This window comes from Stegostoma tigrinum, chromosome 25, assembly GCF_030684315.1.
Source record: "Stegostoma tigrinum isolate sSteTig4 chromosome 25, sSteTig4.hap1, whole genome shotgun sequence".
Classification (NCBI taxonomy): domain Eukaryota; kingdom Metazoa; phylum Chordata; class Chondrichthyes; order Orectolobiformes; family Stegostomatidae; genus Stegostoma; species Stegostoma tigrinum.
Genome location: NC_081378.1, coordinates 31031242 through 31055730, shown reverse-complemented (window position 1 = coordinate 31055730; position 24489 = coordinate 31031242). Strand labels below are relative to the sequence as shown.

General features: G+C 42.0%; 1 long non-coding RNA gene across 2 annotated transcripts in view; it reads left to right on the top strand.

Annotated features, from left to right (window-relative positions):
* LOC125463322 (uncharacterized) overlaps positions 1-24489 on the top strand; it is a 101763-nt gene that overhangs the window by 64564 nt on the left and 12710 nt on the right. The window contains exons 3-4 of one of the 2 annotated variants that reach the window (XR_007249807.2): positions 597-771; positions 14211-16542. This is a non-coding gene — a long non-coding RNA (uncharacterized LOC125463322). Of the gene's footprint in view, positions 1-596; positions 772-14210; positions 16543-24489 lie in introns of those variants that run through there. The other variant, XR_007249808.2, reaches the window with a different exon arrangement.

Genomic DNA, 24489 nt, shown 5'->3' with positions numbered 1-24489 from the left:
GGTTGTGTCATAGCGGCATGCTGGCAATGCCATTGGACTAGTGCTCTGGTGGCATAGCACGTGGTGAAATTTTAATTTGTTAAACATCTGGAATTTAAAAATAGCCTAAAATCATCCATTTACCAACCATATTAAAATAAAAACCCTATCATTAATGTCCTTTGGGAAAGCGAATCTGTCATACTTACCTGCTTTAGCTTACATATGACTCTGCATCCGTAGCAATGGGGCTGACTCTTAGCTACCTCTCTGAAATAATACTAGCAAACCATTCAATTCAGGGGCCAATAAGGGATGGGCTTAATAATACTGACCAAGCCTACAAAACCCACATATTATGAATGAATTAAAAATAGTAACCAATCTTTACATGATGAGTAGTAGAAACTTCTGCCTTGGGAAGTTTATTCAGTGATGACATGAGATAGTCAGCTCTTTTGTAAGGCTTGTTGAGCTTCTTTATAACTATGTATAGTGTTAATTTTCATGTATTTTTTCACAACAATCATGCTGGTAATTCAGTCTGCAATAACTGTCATTTTCTTGAGTACTCCCTCCTTTTCCAGCTCTCCTGTTTTATTTTTCCTTCCTTGTAGGACTTGAGAGCAGCTGGAACTCTCCTCAACAAATTTGGCTTCACAGTTTAGTCTCCTTCAAGATGATATTCATGGGCTGTGATACCCAGCATGGAGTGAATCTCATGACAACGTGTAGCTGGGCCTCCAAGATGAGTATGCCTACACCAGATTTGATCAACCTGAGGACTTACAGGTAATTATCACAGACACACACATCAGGATAGATTAGTTTGAGTAACTACAATATTCCTTGAGCAAGTTCCTTTTAATGTCGTAAAGCATAGTGATTGTTAAAAAGGGAATGTGACATGTACTTCTGGACAGACACATCAACAAGACATCTGAGACCTGTAAAGACATCATTGTAATCCTTAATTTCTGTTTACATCTGTTCAACAGTCAGTAACTGGGTTCCCTATGAATTGTTGCAAAACTATTCTGGCACACATATGCTTACTACGACAAGATTTAGACTTCATTCAAAGAACAAAGAACAAAGAAAATTACAACACAAGAACAGGCCCTTCAGCCCTTCAAGCCTGCGCCGATCCAGATCCTCTATTTAAACCTGTCACTTATATTCCAAGTATCTGTATCCCTCTGCTCCTTTCCCATTCATATATCTGTCTAGATACATTTTACACGACACTATCATGCCTGCCTCTACCACCTCCCTGGCAAAATGTTCCAGGTACCCACTACCCTCTGCGTAAAGGACTTTTCACTCATATCTCCCTTAAACATTTTTCGTCTTGAAATTGTGACCCCTAGTAATTGAACCTGCACACTGGGAAAAAGCTTCTTGCTATCCACCCTGCCTATACCTCTCATGATTTTGTAGACCTCAATCAGGTCCTCCCTCAACCTCTGTCTTTCTAATGTAGATAATCCTAATCTACTCAACCTTTCTTCATAGCTAGCACCCTCCATGCCAGGCAACAACCTGGTGAACCTCCTCTGCACCCTCTCCAAAGCATCCACATCCTTTCGGTAATGTGGCAACCAGAAATATTCTCAGCATTCCAAAGCCCTATACAACTGTGACATGACCTGCAAACTCCTCTACTCAATACCCTGTCCGATGAATGAAAGCATGCCGTATGCCCTCTTGACTACTCTGTCAACCTGCATTGCCACCTTCAGGGTACAATGGGCCTGAACACCCAGATCTCTCTGTGCATGAATTTTCCCCAGGGCTTTTCCATTTACCGTACAGTTTGCTCTTGAATTGGATCTTCCAAAATGCATCATCTCACATTTGCTGGATTGAAACTCCATCTGCCATTTCACTGCTCAATTCTGCAATCTATCCAATCAACTCAAGTGAGTGGATTCTGTTTAACTCCTGATATCTGGAACATCAGATCTTCATTATTTCCAATGCTTTGGGCTCTTTTCTTAATTTACCATATTGGAATGAGTATCATTCTATTGTACAGGCTCAATCTTACTTTCAAGAGCTTAACTTTGGGCCAGCATCTTGAGCCACTTAACACAGGTCTGCAAAGCTCATGATGTTGCACAAAACAGCAGTGTCTCTCTTCCAGTTCACTTTTATTTGATGCATCCTTTGTGTAGTCATCATTCTAATAGGCGGAATCTATAAGCTTCAGATTGAATGACACCAACTTATTATATGTTTTTCTTATTCGTTCATGGGATGAGGGCGTTGTTGGATAGGCAGCATTTATTGCCCATCCCTAATTGCCCAAAAAGCAATTAAGAGCCAACCACATTGCTGTGGGTCTGGAATCATTTATAGGCCAGGTAAGGAAGACAGTTTCCTTCCCTAATATTAGAGAACCAGATGGGTTTTGTTTCCCCTGACAATTGACAATAGATTCATGGTGATCATGAGACTCTTAATTCCAGATATTTATTGAATTCAAACTCCATGATCTGCTGTGGCAGGGTTCACACCCAGCTCCCCAGAGCACTATCTGGGTCTCCGGATTAACAGCCCAGCAATGATACCACAGGGCCATTGCCTCCCCATGTCATACCTAATGTATGATATACTGTGATTTGTCAGAATCCTTACTGACATCTATCCAGCAGCCATTTATATCACCGTGTTCTCTTCTTCTTCACTAAACTTTTGTGTGCAAAGTGATTCAGCTTCTTCCATATGAGCACAGCTTTCCTCATGTTCTTTCCTCATTATTCTTGTTTTCTTATGTGTTATCCACTGCAATATTTCCATCCAACCATTTCCATTAAGGGTTATTGTATAAGTATTTCTTCCAATATGCAGTTCTCATCCTGACTGGAATGTCTTTCAGCATAATGCAAAGCCTTTGTTTTGCTTTCCAACTAATGCACTCCAGCTGATAATTAAAAAACTTAGAGCATTTAAACATGTTGAGAATGAACTTATTTTTTCTGTCAGGGACATACTTTCTCAGCAGAATTTCTTATACCCAAGTATGTTGTGAAATAGCTTGTCTATTTCGCAGTTGTCCAATCTCAGAATTCAACCAGATGCATCAATGTAGTCATATACTGATCAATAGTCTTCTCCTCTTTTATAAGCTCAACAGTTGAACTCATTCCATTCTTAAACAATAGCAAATTAGTGCAGATGCTGGAATCATAAGTCACATTAGAAAGTTCAATATCTATTTTCAAGAACTCCAATGTTTCTGCTGTCTTGGAATTTTGCTTCTCGGTGAGATCTAGACTGCAATATACATTGAAGCACTCTTTTCCCAACAGTAACAGCAAGTTTGGTACCCTTATTTGTTTACGCATTTTAAAATTAACTCTGTATGTATATCATAATTTTGACACTGACTATGGAGAGAAAAGAAACGATTCAGATCTTGCTCCTTTTAATTCCCACAGCAGCAGGGAGTAAACAAAACACAGTCATTTTGGCTCACCTGTAAATCAATGCTAGAGACCATGGGGGAGGGAGGATGATGTCTTCAGACTTTCATAAGCTGCTCAGTACAAGGAAGCTGCCAGATAACCTTCAGTTGGTAGAGTTTTGATGCTCAATTACCTCTTACATCTCTTGGCTTCCATGTACATGTGTAATTGCAGTTGGAGTTTAGTTGGATGCCATCTCATTCTAGTTCGACTGAAACCATCTTGACTGAGGAAGGACCTGGGTTTGAATCTAGCCTTGGGTGACTGTCTTTGTGGAGTTGACATTTTCTCCCATGTCTGCCTGGATTTCCATCAAGTACTCCCGCAACCGAAAGATTTGCAGGTTAGGTGGGTAGTCATGGTAAATACGGGGCTGTTGGGATAGAGTAGCGGGGGGAATGGATCTTCAGAGCATCAAAGCATCAACGCTGGATATCTACTGCAGGAATTCATCTCTATGTTCACCTTTCTTCCGATTTTTATCAATTCATCTCCCAAATTCCCTCATTTTTCTTATCTCCAAGACAATTCAGGATGGCCAAAACAAAGGCCTATCCAGTGATACATACATCTGAATACTAAAACATTTCAGTACAATTTCACAATCCAGTCCTCTAGTCAAAGAGTATAGAGGGTCGACAGGAAAGTCACATTGAGGCCACAATCAGCTCAGCCATGATCTACTCAAATGGCAGAGTTGGATTGGGGAGCTGAGTAGTGTACTCCTGCTTTGAATTTAAATGTTTGAATGGACCTTCCCCAAAAGCCCAGGCTTGTATTCACATAGATTAACTGAGGTTTCATAACTCTTTTAAGATCCAACTCCTTATATTTCTCACATTTTTCAAGACATATCACTTAATCACATCTGTAAGTTACAAGGTAATTGCCTCATTCATAATTTGCACAAATCATGTTCCAATGCAGGTTCTTATGGAATGTTATGTAGTGCCCTGAGCCAAATTGCATGCCATTTATCATCTTTATTTTCAGGATCCTTTGTCAAGCTGGTTTTCGCTAAATTTACCTATGTAACAGGTCTGGACCCGATACGTCAGCTTTCCTGCTCCTCTGATGCTGCTTGGCCTGCTGTGTTCATCCAGCTCCACACCTTGTTATATCAGATCCTCCAGCAATGACAGTTCCTACTATCTCTCACAACTTCAACAGCTGTTTTAAAGAGTGCACATTTTCCTGGACACTGCTTCTTTCACTCTGCAGCAGCAAATACAGTCTTCTTAAAAGTCAGTTTACAATTCACATCCAAAATAAGGATGTACATGTCCTTGCCACTTAGTTCAACTAACTGACCATTCTTCATTTGTGAGCCTTGAAAGAAAATATTACCACAGGAGCTGATCCTGGAAAAACACATAGTTAATATGTATGTATGTAGTCCAACTCGGGAAGGGGCCATACTGGACCTGGTGTTGGGGAATGAACCAGGCCAGGTGGTTGAAATTACAGTGGGGACTACTTTGGAAATAGCGACCATAATTCCGTATGTTTTACAATACTCATGGACAAGGATAGGAGTGGTCCTAAAGGAAGAGTTCTAAACTGGGGGAAGGCCAACTATACCAAGATTTGGCAGGATCTGCGGAATGTAGATTGAGACAAACTGTTTGAAGGTAAATCCACATTTGATATGTGGGAGGCTTTTAAAGAGAGGTTGATTAGCGTGCAGGAGAGACATGTTCCTGTGAAAATGAGGAATAGAAAAGGCAAGATTATGGAGCCATGGATGACAGGTGAAATTGTGAGACTAGCAAAGAGGAAAAAGGAAGCATACATGAGGTCTAGGCGACTGAAGACAGATGAAACTTTGGAAGAATATGGGGAATGTAGAGCGAATCTGAAATGAGGGATTAAGAGGGCTAAAAGAGGACATGAGATATTGCTGGCAATAATGGTTAAGGAAAATCACAAAGCCTTTTATTCATATATAAAGAGGAAGAGGGTAACTAGAGAAATGATTGGCCAACTTAGGGAGAAAGAAGGAAAGTTATGCGCTGAGTCAGAGAATATAGGTGACATTCTTAATGAGTACTTTGCATCGGTATTCACCAAGGAGAGGGACATGACAGATGTTGAGGTTAGGGATAGATGTTTGCTTACTCTTGGTCAAGTTGACATAAGGAAGGAGGAAGTGTTGGGTATCCTAAAAGACATTAAGGTGGACAAGTCCCCTGGTCCGGATGGGATCTATCCCAGGTTATTGAGGGAAGTGAGAGAGGAAATAGCCGGGGCCTTAACAGATATCTTTGCAGCATCCTTAGACACGGCTGAGGTCCCAGAGGACTGGAGACTTGCTAATGTTGTCCCCTTGTTTAAGAAGGGTGGCAAGGATAATCCAGGTAATTATCAACCGGTGAGCCTGACGTCAGTGGTTGGGAAGCTACTGGAGAAGACACTGAGGGATAGGATCTATTCCCATTTGGAAGAAAATGAGCTTATCAGTGATAGGCAACATCGTTTTGTGCAGGGAAGGTCATGTCATACCAACTTAATAGAATTCTTTGAGGACGTGACAAAGTTGATTGATGAGGGAAAGGCTGTAGATGTCACATACATGGACTTCAGTAAGGCATTTGATAAGGTTCCCCATGGCAGGCTGATGGAGAAAGTGAAGTCACATGGGGTCTAGGGTGTACTAGCTAGATGGATAAAAAAACTGGCCGGGCAACAGGAAACAGAGATCTTTAGTAGAAGAGAGTTTCTCACATTGGAGACCTGTGACTAGTGGTGTTCCACAGGGATCTGTGCTGGGACCACTGTTGTTTGTGATATACATAAATGATTTGGAGGAAGTTGTAGATGGTCTGATCAGCAAGTTTGCAGATGACACTAAGATTGGTGGAGTAGCAGATAGTGCAGGGGACTGTCAGAGATTACAGCAGAATATAGATAGACTGGAGAGTTGGGCAGATAAATGGCAGATGGAGTTCAATTCAGGCAAATGCGAGGTGATGCATTTTGGAAGATCTAATTCAAGGCGAACTATACAGCAAATGGAAAAGTCCTAGGGAAAATTGGTGAACAGAGAAATCTGGGTGTTCAGATCCATTGTTTGCTGAAGGTGGCAATGCAGGTCAATAGAGTGGTCAAGAAGGCATTCGGCATGCTTTCCTTCATCGGACGGGGTATTGAGTACAAGAGTTGGTAGGTCATGTTACAGTTGTATAGGACTTTAGTTCGGCCACATTTGGAGTACTGTGTAGAGTTCTGGTCGCCACATTACCAAAAGGATGTGGACGCTTTGGAGAGGGTGCACAGGAGTTTCACCAGGATGTTGCCTGGTATGGGAGGTGCTAGCTTAGAAGAGAGGTTGAGTAGATTAAGATTATTTTCATTAGAAAGACGGAGATTGAGGGGGTGGCCTGATTGAGGTCAACAAAATCATGAGGGGTATTGACAGGATGGATAGCAAGAAGCTTTTTCCCAGATTGGGGGACTCAATTACTATGGGTCATGAGTTCAAAGTGAGAGGAGGAAAGTTTAAGGGAGATAGATTAGATTAGATTCCCTACAGTGTGGAAATAGGCTCTTTGGCCCAACAAGTCCACACCGCCACCTAGAGCATCCCACCCAGACGCTCCCCACCACAACCCAAACACCCCTGAACACTACGGGCAATTTAGCGTGGCCGATCCACCTAACCTGCTCATCTTTGGACTGTGGGAAGAAACCAGAGCACCCGAAGGAAACCCACGCAGACATAGGGACAATGTGCAAACTCCACAACAGACAGTTACCCGAGGCTGGAATTGAACCTGGGTCCCTGGCACTGTGAGGCTGCAGTGCTAACCATTGAACCACCGTGCTGCCCTATGTGTGGAGAGTTCTTTACACAGGGTGGTGAGTGCCTGGAATGCGTTGCCAGCAGAGGTGGTAGACGTAGACACGTTAGCGTCTTTTAAGGTATATCTGGACAGGTACATGGATGAGCGTGGAGCAAATGGACACAGACCTTTAGAAAATAGATGACAGGTTAGACAGGATCTCGATCGGTGCAGGCTTGGAGGGCCGAAGGGCCTGTTCCTGTGCTGCAATTTTCTTTGTTCTTTGTTCTTTGTCTACGTATATACTGTTGCCACAATATTCTTTGGTTTGTTACCAAGAGACAGACAGGAAACCTAAATGCAAATGCTTGAGACTTCTACTTTAGATTATCTAAGTTGCAGTTAGTTAGGAGAATATTGCCAGGTAAGAAATTGTAAGATTTCACTGCCTTTTCCACAGGTAACCCGGGCCAGCTCAACATGCCACGTACTAAAGTGCCATCAAAGAAATGTTGGTTTTGAGAGGTTATCAGAGTCACTTTAGTTGTGTCCACACCGACCCTCCAAACAGAACCCCTCCCTGGATCCAAATCACCCTCAATCCCATTCCTGTAACTCTTGCCTTTACCATGACTAATCTATCTAGCCAGAACATGTTTATCCAGTAATTGGTGTCTGCTAAACCTGAGGGTCACCATGCCTCAGGTGAGGAATTGAGAAATTTAATCTTTCATGGTAACCTCAGACACAAACAAGAAATGGATCTTCTATGTTGGTGCCACTCCAAATCACAACTAGCTGTCCAGCCAACTGACATAACCAACTTTTTAAAAATCAACCTGCTCAGGTATGTGGGGTGGTTGTGCTTTGAACTTGGACCTTCTGGCTCAAAGTTGGCATTGTGTCACAAGAGCCCTATCTTTGTTTAGCAAACCTTTGGGACAAAATTGAATGTAAGTGACATAATCAGCAACAAAAACATGCAGCCATTAGCCACTTTAATAACAGATTAATACAAAAGACTTAACTAAGTTATAAAGCCAGCAGCGTTGTAAGGAAAAGCAAAACATCTTTTTTACACTCCATTATTAGAGTAATTTTTGCAGTAATTGTAAATAAACTAGACAAAAATGACGGAAGAAACAGTGGGAAAAGAGTCAGGATTGAAATAATTAATAATGAGTTATTTTTGTAGGTTGAGTTTTTACATGTATATAGACTGATGTAGACATATAATAAGAAACTTCCTGAATAAGTAATGACATTAATATTTCATCGGCACTGTTACTGGCTTCATTTCCTTTAAGGCAGAAAGCAAATGAATCCTGCAGGAGATACAAAATGTGCCTCCTATTTCCATTTTTAATGTTTCAATTTCTCACTCAAGGTGAGAAACATAGAAACATAGAAGGCAGGAGCAGGAGGAGGCCATTTTCCCCTTTGAGCCTGCTCCACAATTCATCATGATCATGTCTAATCGTCCAACTCAACAGCCTAATCTAGTTTTCTCCTCATAACCTTTGATCCCCTTTGCCCCAAGTGCTATATCTGGCCACCTCTTGAATACATTCAATGTTTTGGCATCAACTAATTCTCGTGGTAATGAATTCCATAGGCTCGCCATCTTTGGATGAAGAAATGTCTGCTTATCTCTGTCCTAAATCATCAACCCTGAATCCTCAGACTATGACCCCTGGTCCTGGACACACCCACCATTGGGAACATCTTCCCTGCATCTACTCTATCTTGTCCTGTTAGAATTTTATAAGTCTCTATGGAGCCCCTCATTCATCTGAACACCAGCAAAAACAATCCTATCCTAGTCAATCTCTCCTCATACATCAGACCTGCCATCCCCAGAATCAGCCTGCTAAACCTTTGTTGCACTCTCCCAAGCATCCTTCCTTGGAAAAAGAGATCAAAGCCGCACAGAATATTCTTGGTGTGGTCTCACCAAGGACCTGTATAACTGCAACAATACACCCCTGCTCCTGTAGTCAAAACCTCTCTCTAAGCAGGCCAACATATCATTTGCCTTCTTTACCACCTGCTACACCTCCATGCTTACCTTCAGCGACTGGTGCACAAGGACACCCAGGTCCGACACACTCCCCTCTCCCAATTTACAGCCATTCAAGTAGTAATTTGCCTTCTTATTTTTGCTTCCAAAGTGAATAACCTCACATTTATCAAAATTATGCTGCATCTGCCATTGATTCGCCCACTCATCCAATTTATCCAGATTATGCTGAAGGATCTCTGCATCTTCATCATAGCTCACTCTTCCACCCAACTTGGTATCATCTGAAAACTTGGAGATATTACATTTTGTTCCCTCATCAAAATCGTTCATAAATATTGTGAATAGTTGGAGTCCTAGCACCGATCACTATGGCACCTCACTAGTTACTGCCTGTCAATTTGAAAAGGAGGCATTAATTCCTACTCTTTGTTTCCTTTCTGCAAACCAGCTCTCTATTCTTCTGAACACATTTCCCCCAATTCCATGCACTTTCATCTTGCACAGTGATCTCTTATTTGGGAATTTGTCAAACGTTTTCTGAAAGTCCAAATATACCATATCGACTGGCTCCCCTTGTCAACTTTACTAATTACATCTTTATAGAACTCCAACAAATTTGTCAAGCATGATTTCTCCTTCTTAAATACACCCTGACTCTGTCTGGTTCTGCCACTGCTTTCAAAATGCTCTGTTATAAATTCTTTGATAATGGATTTGAGAATTTTCCCTACTAACGATGTCAAGCTTACTGGTCTGTAATTCCCTGTTTTCTCTTTACTTCCCTTTTCGAATATTGGAATGACATTCTGCAGGGACAGTTCCAGAATCTATAGAATCCTGGATGATTGCCACCAATATTTCCAGTATTTCTAGAGCCACTTCCTTAAAGTATTCTGAGATGTACATTCTCAGGCCCTGAGGATTTATCCACCTTCAATCCCATCAATTTTCCTAGCACCATTTCTCTACCAATATTGATCTCCCTCAATTCTTCTCTCTCACTAAATCTTGCATTCTCCACCAGTTCTAGTGTCTGATTAGTGTTCTGTCTTGTGAACACAGAACCAAAATATGCATTCAGTTGCTCAGCCATTCATTTGTCCCCTGTTATAGATTGCCCCACAGTTGACTTAGACGGCTTACATTTATCTTCACCATTCTCTTTCTCTTCTTGTACCTACAGAAACTCTTTATGTCAGTCTCCATGTCCCCTGCAAGCGTACTTTTATGCTGTACTTTCACCTTCTTAATCAATCCCGTGGCCCTTCTTTGCTGAATTCTTAAATGGTCCCAATCCTCACACTTGTTTTTTTGTCCCGTCTGTTTCCTTCTTCCTTGGATCAGATACTATCTCTAATTTCCTTTGCAAGCCATGAATTGGCCCTCTTACCTATTTTGCTTTAGTGCCAGACAGGAATAAACAGTTGTTGCAGTTTCCCCAAGCATTCTTTGAAAGTTTGCCTTTGCCTGTCGACCACCATTCCTTTAAATAACTCTCCCCAATCTGTCAAGGCCAATTCATGCCTCATATCTTCATAGTTTCCTTTACCAAGATTAATTATCCGAGTCTCCAAATCAAATGCCTCATTCTCCATCATATTTTATGACATATAATTCTGTCATATTATGTCTGCTTGTCCCAAAGGGGTCTCGCACAGTTAGATTAGCATTGATTCCCTTCTCATTAAACAGTCCCCAGTTTAAGATGGCCTGCTCTCTGGTTGTTTCCTCTACTACTTCAACAACAACAACAACAGTTGCTCCACTCCGCTTCCACGTTCATAGTCCCCCAACCCTGCACAGCTCGTTTCTAATTCCTGCCAAAACTCCACAAACAGGACTGTCTGGGCAAACTCATTTTTTCAGCCTGCTGGTACCCCGCAGAACTCATCTCCTCCTTCCTTGACTCAGTCTTCTCCCCCCGCTCCAATCCCTACTTACATACATCCATGATTCATCTGATGCCTTACGTCAGCTGCAAAAATTCCAGTTTACCTGCTCCAGCTATCTTCTCTTCTCCATGGATGTGCAATCCATTTACACATCCATTCTCCACCAGGAGGATCTTAGGGCTCTCCATTTCCTGGAGCAAAGACCTGAACCATCCCCACCCACCACCAGCCTCCTCCACTTGGCTGAGCTTGTCCTCACCCTCAACAAATTCTCTTTTAACTCCTCTTATTTTCTTCAGGTAAGAGTGGTTGCCATGTGTACCTACATGGACCCTAGTTATGCCTATCTCTTCGTGGGGTACATGGACTTGTTCCAGCCCTATTCCGGCCCCCACCCACAACTCTTTCTCCCATACATCGATGATATCATTGGTGCTACTTCCCTCTCTCGTCTGGAATTGGAAAACATCATCAGTTTTGCCTCCAATTTCCACCCTGCCCTCACTTTCACCCGGTCTATGTCTAACTCTTCCCTTCCCTTCCTCAACATTTCTGTTTCCATTTCTGGGGATAGACTGACCACTAATATCCATTACAAGGCCACTGACTCCCACAGCTACTTGCACTATACATCCTCACATCCCACTTCCTGTAAAGACTCCATCCCATTCTCTCAGTTCCTCCGTCTCCATCGCATATGTTCAGATGAGGCCAATTTTGACAAGGGAGCCTCCAAAACGTCCACCTTCTTTCTCAACCGAGGATTCCCCAACTCCGTTGTTGACAGGGCCCTCAACCAGTTCTGACCCATCTCCTGCATTTCCACCCTCACCCCTTCTCTTCCGTCCTGCAACAGCAATAGGGCTCCCCTTATCCTCACCTACCATCCCACCAGCATCCACACCCAGAAGGTCATCAGACATCATTTCCGCCACCTCTAGCAAGATGTCACCACTAGACACATATTCTCCTCCCCTCCCTTGTCCGCCTTTCGCAGGGACCATTCCCTCTGGGACACCCTGGTCCACACTTCGTTGACCCCCAACATCTCCTCACAGCCCTAGGGCACCTTCCTCTGTAACTGATGAAGATGCAACACCTGCCCATTTACCTCCTCCGTCCCAAGTCTCCAAGGGCCCAAACATACCTTCCAAGTGAAGCAACACTTCACCTGCACTTCCCAGAATCTAGTCTACTGCATTCGCTGCTCACAACGTGGTCTCCTCTACATTGGTGAAACGAAGAGTAGACTTGGCGACCGATTCACAGAACGTCTACATTCTGTTCGCAAAAAAGACCCTGAACTACCTATTGTCTGCCACTTCAATGCATCACCCTGCTCCCTGGCCAACATCTCTGTCTTTGGCTTGCTACAATGTTCCAGTGAAGCCCGACGCCAGCTGGAGAAACAATGCCTCATTTTCCGCTTGGGGGTCCTACGGCCCTCCGAACTCAATATTGAGTTCAATAATTTCAGGGTCTAAACTCTCCCATGTCCCAGCCCCCCACCCCACACACCAGGCATTATTACCACATAGCCTGCCATTACACGCCCCCTGTTGGTAGTCACTAACAGTCCCCATTAACAACTATTCACCCTCCCAACCTGATCGTTAGCCACTCCTTCATCTGTCCAACTGTTTTTCTCTCTCTATGGGCTCTATCCACAGAACATCACATTACAGCAGTACAGGCCCTTCGGCCCTCGATGTTGTGCCAACCTGTCATACCGATCTCAAGCCCATCTAACCTACTCTATTCCATGTACATCCATATGCTTGTCCAATGATGACTTAAATGTACTTAAGGTTGGCGAATCTACTACCGTTGCAGGCAAAGCGTTCCATTCCCTTACTACTCTCTGAGTAAAGAAACTACCTCTGGCATCTGTCCTATATCTTTCACCCCTCAATTTAAAGCTATGCCCCCTCGTGCTCGCTGTCACCATCCTAGGAAAAAGGCTCTCCCTATCCACCCTATCTAACCCTCTGATTATTTTATATGTCTCAATTGAGTCACGTCTCAACCTTCTTCTCTCTAACGAAAACAGCTTCAAGTCCCTCAGCCTTTCCTCGTAAGATCTTCCCTCCATACCAGGCAACATCCTAGTAAATCTCCTCTGCACCCTTTCCAAAGCTTCCACATCCTTCTTATAATGCAGTGACCAGAACTGTACGCAATACTCCAAGTGCGGCCACACCAGAGTTTTGTACAGCTGCAGCATAACCTCTTGGTTCTGGAACTCGATCCCTCTATTAATAAAAGCTAAAACACTGTATGCCTATCTTACTCCTTACCCAACCCACCTCCTTACTTTCTGCATATAAACTAATGTTTTCCCAGCCACCATCAGTTCTGGGGAAGGGTCACCAGACCCAAAACGTTAACTCTGTTTTTTCCTTCACAGATGCTGCCAGACCTGTTGAACTTTTCCAGCAATTTTGTTTTTGTTCCTGGCTCCTCTACATATTGATCAAGAAAACCATTCCATCTATATTCCAGGAACTGTTCCTCTATGGCACTGTGGCTAATTTGATTTTCCAAATCTACACGCAGATTAAAATCACCCATGATCACTTGCATTCCGTTATTACATGTATCTACAATTTCCAGTTTAAAACCATTTGCAACATCACCACTGTAGTTTGAGTATCTATTTATGAGACGCAGAAATGTGGAAAATTATGATCAAGCTCAAAAAATAGGAATACCATTTGTAGATGATCATTTAAAATATGAGAAGATCACAGACCATTTTAAACATTGGATCATTAGAATGTTCTTAGAATTGGGTAGTGCAAAGACAAACCACATGTGTTGCAGAATAGGAAAGAGATGGAATCTTCACAGTTCCTGAATGAGAGTCAGCTGGGCAGACAATGAGATCAGAAGGACAAAAATCTTAATTTCAAGTGGAACAAATCCAACTCTACAACCAAGATTTGAATGTGAATTCACAATCATTAGTGAGCATTGAACAGCCTATTTGCATTCATTAGTATGCCATTATTACCTAACTTCGTTACATTGATATGCATTTCCTCCTTTTTCCCACATTGGGTAGAAACTAGCTGTCAATGATTGCCATTAAGAAGACAATGGTGCCTACCTGCTGCCTCCGGTTTGACGCTTGCTCCTTCAGGTGTCCATCTAAGACTGCAGCCACCATATCTGGACATGGTCAATGTGCATGATGCCTCCTCCAACACCTCTCCAACTCCATACGGTCCCATCCATGGATGTTGACGTCAGACACATGGCAGCCTCACTGCACCCTTGTGGCACAACTCTGATCTAATTACAAAACAACTCAGTATTTGAGTTCTTTGCTTTGGAACACACCAGTATGAATCACAGTAATGCTGCTGCCAGAACATTGTTCAGGGGCAAGCACCCATCTCTTAGATTCAGTCAAGGTTCATCCCAGGTCTTCTTGGTTGGTTCTTCAAGCTCACTGCATTGTGCATACTTAAATGCTTACAGCATCTCCGTATGTCCTTGTATTTTGTCTTTTGCTGTCAGAACTAGAACTTAAAAGCTCACAGCACTTCTGTATTGCCTTGCTTTTTCAGCATAGTCACAGAGCTAGGTGGTTTGTCATAGTTGTCAGCAGTGATCAGTCAAGAGGGTGGACATGTTATTTGCTACACCATCTCACATTTGTTCCAAGTGCTTGCCGTGTATGTGGCAAATACTCTGAATATGTTTCAATAGAATGCCATCTCTCAAAGGCTCATGTGAGTGGTCCTCAGTCAAGTCAGAGAAGCCAGCCTTCAGTCAGAGAGTCCCAGTACAGTGAGTCAAGGGCAGTCTCCACTCACTTGGACATGGCTAGTCAGCTGCTTGAGTTGGTCAGAGTTCGAGGTTTCCTGTAATAATGGGCCTGGTCATGGGCAGTGGTTATCCTGTAGGCCTGGGTCAGCCAGTCTGAGGTATTGTGATAAATCAGTCAGGGACTTACACAAGGATCAGTCAGGGTTTGGACAGTCATCTGCTGGGGCTGTCAGGTTGTGTCGATTGAGGGAATGGCCCACTATCCATTCCAGGGCTATGTCCTCGTAAAGTCAAGGGGATCCTGTTAGGAGGCACATCTGTGGTTGGGAAGTTAATTGTAGGGAGTGGAGGCAGCATGCAGAATTACGGAGTGAATGACAATTGTAAAGGGTGGTATCTCAAGGTAGGGAACAATGGAGGGGAAGGAGTATTCCAGGGGCCAATGACAGCTCTACTTTAGCTTTCATGGTCTATATAATTCTGTTTGGCATGATGACACAGTATGCCTGGGGCTCTGGGAATGAAGTGAGAAAAAGAAAAGTTAAGTGATTGAGCTGATGGAAACATGGGACATGTCCCAGGCAAGGGGGTTGACCGGCAGGAAACCAGGAAAGAATATGGTTACCAGAACTGAGAGACTGACTCTATGAAACATGATTGGTTTTCCTTCTATTACCAGCCAAAGAGCAAACTGCACAATGAAGATAAAAATGGCTGTAACTAGGTGGAGTTAGTGTTTCATTCTGTGACAGACCAGGCTCCACTTTTGTGCGATGAGGTTGCTCAAAGGGCAATAATTTTAAACAGACACCCACACAGTACAAATGAAAGACACCTGTGAGCACTAAATGCTACGATTGAACTGAATGATTTGGCCTACCATGCGGAGTTCAGATCCTGGTCCCAAAATCTCTTGATCATATAATGCAATATTACAAATCAATACCACTAAAGTTGTAATGCACAAGCAATGTAATGTAGCCTGGAAAAGTTGATTCCTGTTGCTAAAGTAGCAATCATCGTTTAAGCCCACTTAACCTGCATCTTTCGCGACTCGGACCATCAAAATCATGTACTGCTATGGATATTGGCTCTGTATCTTTATGCAGTTATGGCTAAATGACTCTTGCTCACACAGTTGATGATAAAAGTGAAAATGTATTCAAACATGGGAGAATGTATTTACAGTGAAGTTTCTCTTCTTGCATCTGTGAGCCCCTCAGAAGGTCTTTTACATGCTGTCTGTCCGATTACGTTTCAATCAGTTGCATGGATTACAGCTGGGTGGAGACCCTGTCATACAATGGAGTCTGTTGGCCTTCAAGGTTTGGTGAAGCAATCTCAAAAGGATTTGGGGCTAAAGGGCCCAGACATGCTGCATGTGACTTAGTGCGCTTTCCACAGCTTGAACTCCAAAGGGGCTGAAGGGCACAGGCAAGTTGGAGGTGGAAAGTTTCTCATATCGAAAAACTCTAACTTTGTTGAATACTTTAACACCTCTGTCCCAATGGTTGAATTGGCCCAATCCAGTTGAATCTTAAGGTTTGAGAAAGAGTTGAAAGATGACCAAAGAAAGATGTTAACGTGATTAATATGTGTTGTTCCATTCAAAATTAAGCAGATATCTGGATTGAAAAGCTTGGGCAGTTAAATAGAGTTGTTCACTTCACTCTACTACTGCTAGTCAGAACACTGACTTGTTAAGGTTATCGAGAACCATTCTGGAGGAGTTCCTGTCTCTGGATTTAGCATTTTAAGTTATGAGTTAAGTATTTATGATTAATTTGTAAGAGTGTACTCCACACATGTTTTCAAAAAATTAATGGAAGAGTCATAAATTAAATTCTTTAAATGACGAGTGGAAATGTGTATTATCTCCTTAAATCATCTCAGTCATGCAATAGCCACATTCAAAATGAATTCAGATTTTGCAGCAATGACAGCTGAAATGAATTATTTCCCCTTTTTAAATATATATTCATGTAAACTTTGTGAGTCTTTGCAAATCTATCAATTAATTCCACTGAGCATCAGAAAGGAACTGTTAAGCAAACAGTTCAGTGCTCAAGGGCTTATTTAAGTAAAACTATCCACTTTTTTTTTACAAAATGCAAATGAACAGTCCATTAAACATCAACATTTCTGGATGTTTTCTTTTCCATTGTCAACATTTTGACACCAAAGCCATTGATTTAGCAAATGTTCTTAATTGATGTTGAAGCGAAAAGGAGCCGTGTTTGGTCTTAACAGCACATGATGTGCCACTAAACCAAATTACTTCAACTCGTATCATTTAACAATTGACCGATCTACAGTTGGCACTTCATATTATATGATTCTGTATTTTCTGACCAAGTTGACAAAATTTCCCTAACTATTGATGGATTTATTAATAAGGCAGCAAGCAGCAGTTACCCTGCTATTTTAAATATTAATTTGTCTTCAAACAAAACATTATAAAGTTAATATCTAACCTCATCTTTGAGAATAGGGCAGTAGTCTGAAAACTGCGCTCATCATCATGCATTTTTATCAAAATGCCAGTCATATTAACATGCCTCTGGATATTGGCAAAACTGCCATGTAATTTCAATCCCTATCGTGTTTTAGGTTATCACATATATTTTTTGGGACGATATAACTTGTGGTGGAAAAGTGACAGTTAAACTCTTTATTCAGATTTGCTATATCACTAAAGGAAAAGTTAAGGGAGAGAATAATGAAAATGGTTATATTACTGCTGAGTCCATGCTTATTGGAATTTATTATGTAATAATCTTATTCTCTTCTGATTTTTCAGCACCAGTTTTGTATTGAACAGAACAATGCATAGAAACTCAGTCTCACTTCTTTACATGCTAAACAACTAAAGAATTTTCAAATAGGTGGATTAGGCTTCAGGAAGTACAATAATTAAAAGCTGGAATTGCAACATTTGTCCAGTTGATATAGGCAAAAGGAGTCCAGGACCCATACCTGAAATAGGAGTAGCCCCTTTACAATTGCAAAGTAGGGAGCCAAAAGGCAGTAGGGGACTGTTTTCCATGACACAGATAAAGCTAGCACAAGCTACATTCATGTTTAGAGAATCCAAAAACATTCTTTAAAAGTTGTTTTTTTAATGGAATATTTGTGACAAGAGCATCGTTAAATATTATAGCTGATGCAGTGGATGTTCTCAGATTTGATGTTGAACAGTTGATGTTGAGAACGAAAACAAAGTTGCTGGAAAAGCTCAGCAGGTCTGACAGCATCTGTGGAGGAGAAAACAGAGTTAATGTTTCGGTTCCGGTGACCCTTCCTCAGATGCTGCCATACCTGCAGAGCTTTCCAGCAACTATATTTTTGTTCCTGATTTACAGAATCTGCAGTTCTTCTGGTTTTTGTTTTAGTTGATTCTTGTTATTATAGCTTGATTGACTGAGCCCTTTAGAAAGTAACTGACTGGCAACGCTTAGAATATTTTCTCCCCCATTTTCTTTACCTGCAGTGCGGGGATATTTAGATTTTTTTTCTCTCAAAAGTTATAATTCTCACAGCACATTAGTTCACATATTAAAACATCTGGCTATTAACATTCAAAGACCAGGGTTAAAAGACACTATTTCCTCCAGTTCCTGTGAATTCAAAGGGAGAAAGTATCAATATGTCTCTTACCCAGACTGCTGTCGTTCCTTTTACCTTCATGCTCACATTCCGAGAAACTCACAAGAGATGACAAATTCAGTTTGGACTGCAATTTCTCTCTTTAAAGCTTCTTTTACACCTCATTAAGTGTGACATTCCACAATCTCTCTTAATAGGAGGGCACAAATTTATCATAGATAATGGGAACTGCAGATGCTGGAGATTTCCAAGATAATAAAATGTGAGGCTGGATGAACACAGCAGGCCAAGCAGCATCTCAGGAGCACAAAAGCTGACGTTTTGGGCTGAGACCCTTCATCAAAGAGGGGGATGGGGAGAGGGAACTGGAATAAATAGGGAGAGAGGGGGAGGCGGACAGAAGATGGAGAGTAAAGAAGATAGGTGGAGAGCACAAAAGCTGACATTTCGGGCCTAGACCCTTCATCAGAGAGGGGGATGGGGAGAGGGAACTGGAATAAATAGGGAGAGAGGGGGAGGCGGACCGAAGATGGAGAGTAAAGAAGATAGGTGGAGACAAATTTATGTCTACTATCGACATTTGACTGCATGACCTTTACAGAATAAAAACCATGAGTTAGTTAAGGTTTTATGCGTCCACAGGAGATATGGTATTGTAATCCATGGTCATGACAGACTCAATCTCCATCACTATTCCTACCAAACTAAATTACAAATCTGATTACTATCACCATTCTTCTCTATTCTAGCCCACCTCCTTATCACCCTCACTCTTTTCCCATTATAACTTCAACTGATCAATAGACAAAATCTATCAATCTTATATACAGTAATGTTCTTCAGAAGTTCTGCCAATAGTGTTTCCACTGTCTGATGAATCTTAAATAAAATGCTTCCTTTGAATGCTGTGTTATGCTTTTCTGTTTATCAAGTTATGTCAGATGGAGTTTAAGATAAATGCAAAGTGTTGCATTTTGGGTAGACAAACCAGGGTAGGGCTTACACAGTTAATGGTAGGGCCCCAGGGAGTATTTTTGATCAGAGAGACGTAGGAGTGCAGATATCCCGTTCTTTGAAAGTGGCATCACAGGTCGATAGGATGGTGAAGAAGGCATTTGGTTGCTTTCATCGGTCAGAATATTGAGTATAGGTGTTGGGACATCATGTTATAGCTGTACAATACATTGGCAAAGCCACATTTGGAGTACTACATACAATTCTGATTACCCTGCAAAAGGAATGATGTTGTTAACCTGGAAAGGATGCCAAAAAGATTGACAAGAACATTACTGAAGCTGGCGTTGTAAGGAAATGACACAGTGGCTCAGTGGTTAGCACTGCTGCCTCATAGCACCAAGGGCTTGGGTTCAATTCCACCCTCAGGCATCTGTCTATGTGGAGTTTATGCATTTTCCCTGTGTCTGTGTGAGTTTCATCCCACACTCCAAAGATGTGCAGGTGAGGTAGATTGTCTGCAGTATTCAGAGATGTGTATTTATGTGGGTTGTAGGGAAACAGATTGGGTTGGTGTGGGCTTGTTGGGCTGAAAGACCTGTTTCCACACTGTGTAATAAACACACTCTTCAAACAAATCAATCACCTTTCATGCTGCTTGTCACTGAAGAGGTTTGCAGTGTATACATCATTTCAGATTCTGCTCCTGCCATCCCTATTTATGTATGTTTTGGTCAACAGATATTTTCATTTATTGGATTACTTTCACTTATTCACTCTAACTCATTATTTTTTACTTAATACATTTAAGATGTTTTCTTCTGCCCTATCTTTTAAAGATATTATACAGTTAAAAAAAAACTGTACGTTAGAGCTCAGATGAGTGATTACTTTTGTTACTTTAAACTGGTCATGAGGTTGCGGTGTGATCAGACCTCATACCAACAAAAGGAACAAACGTTGGTTGCTCAACCCTTTGAGAATGCTTCATCATTCAATAAGATCGTGGCAGATCTGATTTGACCTCAATGTTACAGTCCTGTATATCCACAAGAATCTTTCATCTTTAATCAAGCATCAATCTACCTCTGCCCTTATAAGATATATAAAGACTCTGCATCCACTGCCTTTTGAGAAAGGCAATCACAAAGACACTCAACCCTCCAAGAGAAAAAAAAGCCTGTCTTAAATAAGCGATCAATTATTTCCAAACTATGGCTTCTACTTCTAGATTTTCCCACAAGACGAAATGTTCTTTTAATATTTACCCAGATGTCCTCAGGATCTTACATGGCTCAATTAGGTCACTTCTGTCTCCTTTAAACTCCAGAGGATACAGGCATGGCTTGCCGAGCCTTTCCTCACGAGACAATCTGTTAATTCCAGGTATTAATCTACAAAATCTTCTCTGGACTGCGTCTACTGTATTAGTATCACTCCTTAAGTACAATAACCAATACTGGGCAAAGTATTCCAAATGCAGCCTCATCAATGCCTTGTATAACTAAAGCATAACCTCCCTACATTGTATTCAATTCCCATCACAGTAAAGCATACCATTCTATTAGTTTTCCTGATTATGTGCACACAAATTTTGTGACTCATGCAGTAGGACACACTAAATGTCTTTACATCTTAGTATTCTGTAACCACTCATTGTTTAGACATTATGGATCTTTTTTGCTTGTTCTACCCAAATGGGCAATTTCACATTTTCCCACATCAAAGTCCATTTTGCAGTTCTTTGCCCACCAATCTATAATCCTTTGTCGGCTAATTATGTTCTCTTTACAACTCCCTTTCCTACCTATCTTTGTGCCATCAGCAAATTCAGCTACAATACCTTCGGTCCCTTCATCCACATCATCGTATAAACTGTGAAGAGTTAGCCGTCAGTATTATTTGCCTGGTAATTTTAATTTTCTTGATTTCCTCCTTCCTAATTCATGATTTACAGCTTTTTCCAGAATGTTATTCGTATACTGTACACAGTGAGGGCTGACATGAAACATCTGTTCAATTTTCTGCCAACTCTTTATCCTCCATTACTAACTACCAAGACTTATTTTCTATAGAACCAACACTTCCTTCATTAACGCTTATTTTTAAATAGATGAAGAAATGTTTCTTATCAGTTTTAATGCGTTTGGTTAATTTTCTCTCGTGCTGTAATTATTCCCTCCTCATTAAACTTCACGAAACGTTTCCCTTATTTTAAATATTCTGGCCAATCTTCTGGACATGCCATCTACCTGTTTACAATTATGTTTATTTTTCCTTTGGTTTTGCCACCTTCTTTTGCTTTCTTCATTTAACATGGATTCTGGGTTTGTCAGTGTTCCCCACTAATTTTGTTTCTTCCACACAGACCTGTGGGGACGGTGCAGGGCAATGAGCTCTGGAACTGGAGGTTAATGTCATTGTCACATCAGTACACTGATCTGTGCAGAAAATCTCAGAGTACCTTCCTATTTGCCAACTGAAAATGTACTTTGACCTTAAGAAATTCCTGAACTAGAAGTCTCAAGTGCCTCAGTTTTCTAAAGTCTTTCCCAATTTAGAGATGAGTCTACGTCTCTATTCTTCCTACCAAAGTGCATTAGCACATACTTTCCCACATAGGACAAAGAGGTGATAGATGGAATACATTCTCCTAGCCTGCCCAAGCCTTTTTGCAGGATCCCCGCTTCCTCAAAACTACCATCTTCCACCTATCTTTGTGTCATCCACAAACTCAACAACAAAGCTCTCAGTTCCTTCATCTGGATCATAAATGTGTAATATGAATGTTTATGGCCCTAACACTGAATTTTGTGGATGGCTATTCTTCTATTGGGTGCCATCCTGAAGAAGACCTCTTTATTGCCACTCTCTGTCTTCTGCCAGTCAGCCAATTAACTATCTATGCCATTACCTTACCTCGAACATCATGGGCTCATTTTTTAGCAGCCTCCTGTGAGGCACCTTGTCAAAAGCCTTCTGGAAATCCAAATAGATCATGTCCACTGCCTCTTCTTTCTCTGATATGCTCATGAGCTCAAAAGAATTAATTTACGTCGTATTCAGGGAGATGTAGATTAGGTGAGTTATAGGAGGATGGGTCTGGGTGGAATGCTCTGAGGATTGGTGTGGACTTGAAGGGCCTGTTTCCACATGATAGGGATTCTATGAAATTCCAACAGGTTTGTTGGGTATCACCTCCCCTTGAGTAAACCATGCTGACTTAGCACTATTTTACAATTCACTTTTAAGTACTTGGCATTCTTGTCCTTAATAGGGTCTCTAAAATCTTACAGATGCCCAAAGTCATACTAAACAACCTATAACTTCATGTCTTCTGCCTCCCTCCTTTCTTAAACAGGCGTGTTACATTAGCCATTTTCCAGTCCTCTTGGACCCTCCCTGACTGCAGTGATTCCTGAAAGACGCTTCCCCAATCTTGCCAGCTACTTCCTTCAGTCATCCATGGTGCAATGCATTTGTCAAGGTGATTTATTCAACTTCAGACTTTTTGGCTTCCCAGCACCTTCTCCTTAATGATGGCCACTGCACTCACCTCCGTCCTTTGACTCTCTTGAATTTCTGGTATAATGCTGGTGTCTTCCATTGTGAAAACTGATATTAAGTATCTGTTCAGTTCTTCCGCCATTTCCTTGTACTCCATGACTACTTCTCCAGCCTCATTTTCTTGCTGTCCAATGTCCACTGTTGCCTGTCTCTTTCGGACATCTTAAAAAGAAACATACTTTTGCAATCTTCAGTTACATTACTAGCTAACTTAGCCTTATCTCATGTATTTTCACCATCTTAAATAAACCTGAGATACTCATGCTAGTTAAGCTTCAGTAGTGATTATCACCTATTTAGGCCTTATTCAGGCTTCAGGTGGTTGACAGATAACTGTCTCCCAGCCAACTGTGTCAAGTCATAGTGTCCCTATAGTGTGGACACAGGCCATTCGGCCTAACAAGTCCACACCAACCATCCGAAGGGTCTCACACACAGGCACATCTCCCATCCAATATTTCCCATGGCTAACATATGTAACCTACACATCCCTGGCCACTATGGGTCAATTTAGCACAGCCAATCCCCTTAACCTGCACATCTTTAGACCGCGGGAGGAAACTGGAACACCCGAAGGAAACCCACACAGTTGCCCAAGCATGGAATCAAACCCAGTCCCCCGGTGCTGTGAGGCAGGAGTGCTAACCACCAAGCCACTGTGCTGCTCCTTATTAGCCTTTTAACCACACTGCAGAATTTTAAACTGTTCAAATGGAGAAACAAGTAGCCTTGCTTCCATTCTTCTCTCCCTTAGCAGAATACAATAATATCATGATCACCTCCACCCGGGGCTTATCGCTATGAGGTCAGTAATTAATGTGCTCTTAAGTAACTGAGAGAGTATCAGGGATAATGGGAACTGCAGATGCTGGAGAATCCAAGATAACAAAGTGTGGAGCTGGATGACACAGCAGGCCAAGCAGCATCTCAGGAGCACAAAAGCTGATATTTCGGGCCTAGACCCTTTATCAGAAAAGGGGGATGGGGAGAGGGCTCTGAAATAAATAGGGAGAGGGGGGAGGCTGATCGAAGATGGATAGAGCAGAAGATAGGTGGAGAGGAGACTGACAAGTTAAATGGGCGGGGATGGAGCCTGTAGAGGTGAGTGTCGATAGGTAGGGAGGGGATAGGTCTGTCAGGGGAGGACGGAAAGGTCAAGAGGGCAGGGTGAGGTTAGAAGGTCAGGAATGGAGGTGCAGTTTGAGGTGGGGGGGGGATAGGTGAGAGGAAGAACAGGTTAGGGAGGTGGGGACGAGCTGGGCTGGTTTTGGGATGCAGTGGAGGAGGGGAGATTTTGAAGCTGGTAAAATCCACATTGATACCATTGGGCTGCAGGGTTCCCATGCGGAATATGAGTTGCTGTTCCTGCAACCTGCAGGTGGCATAACTGTGTCACTGCAGGAGGCCCATGATGGACATGTTGTCTAAAGAATGGGAGGGGG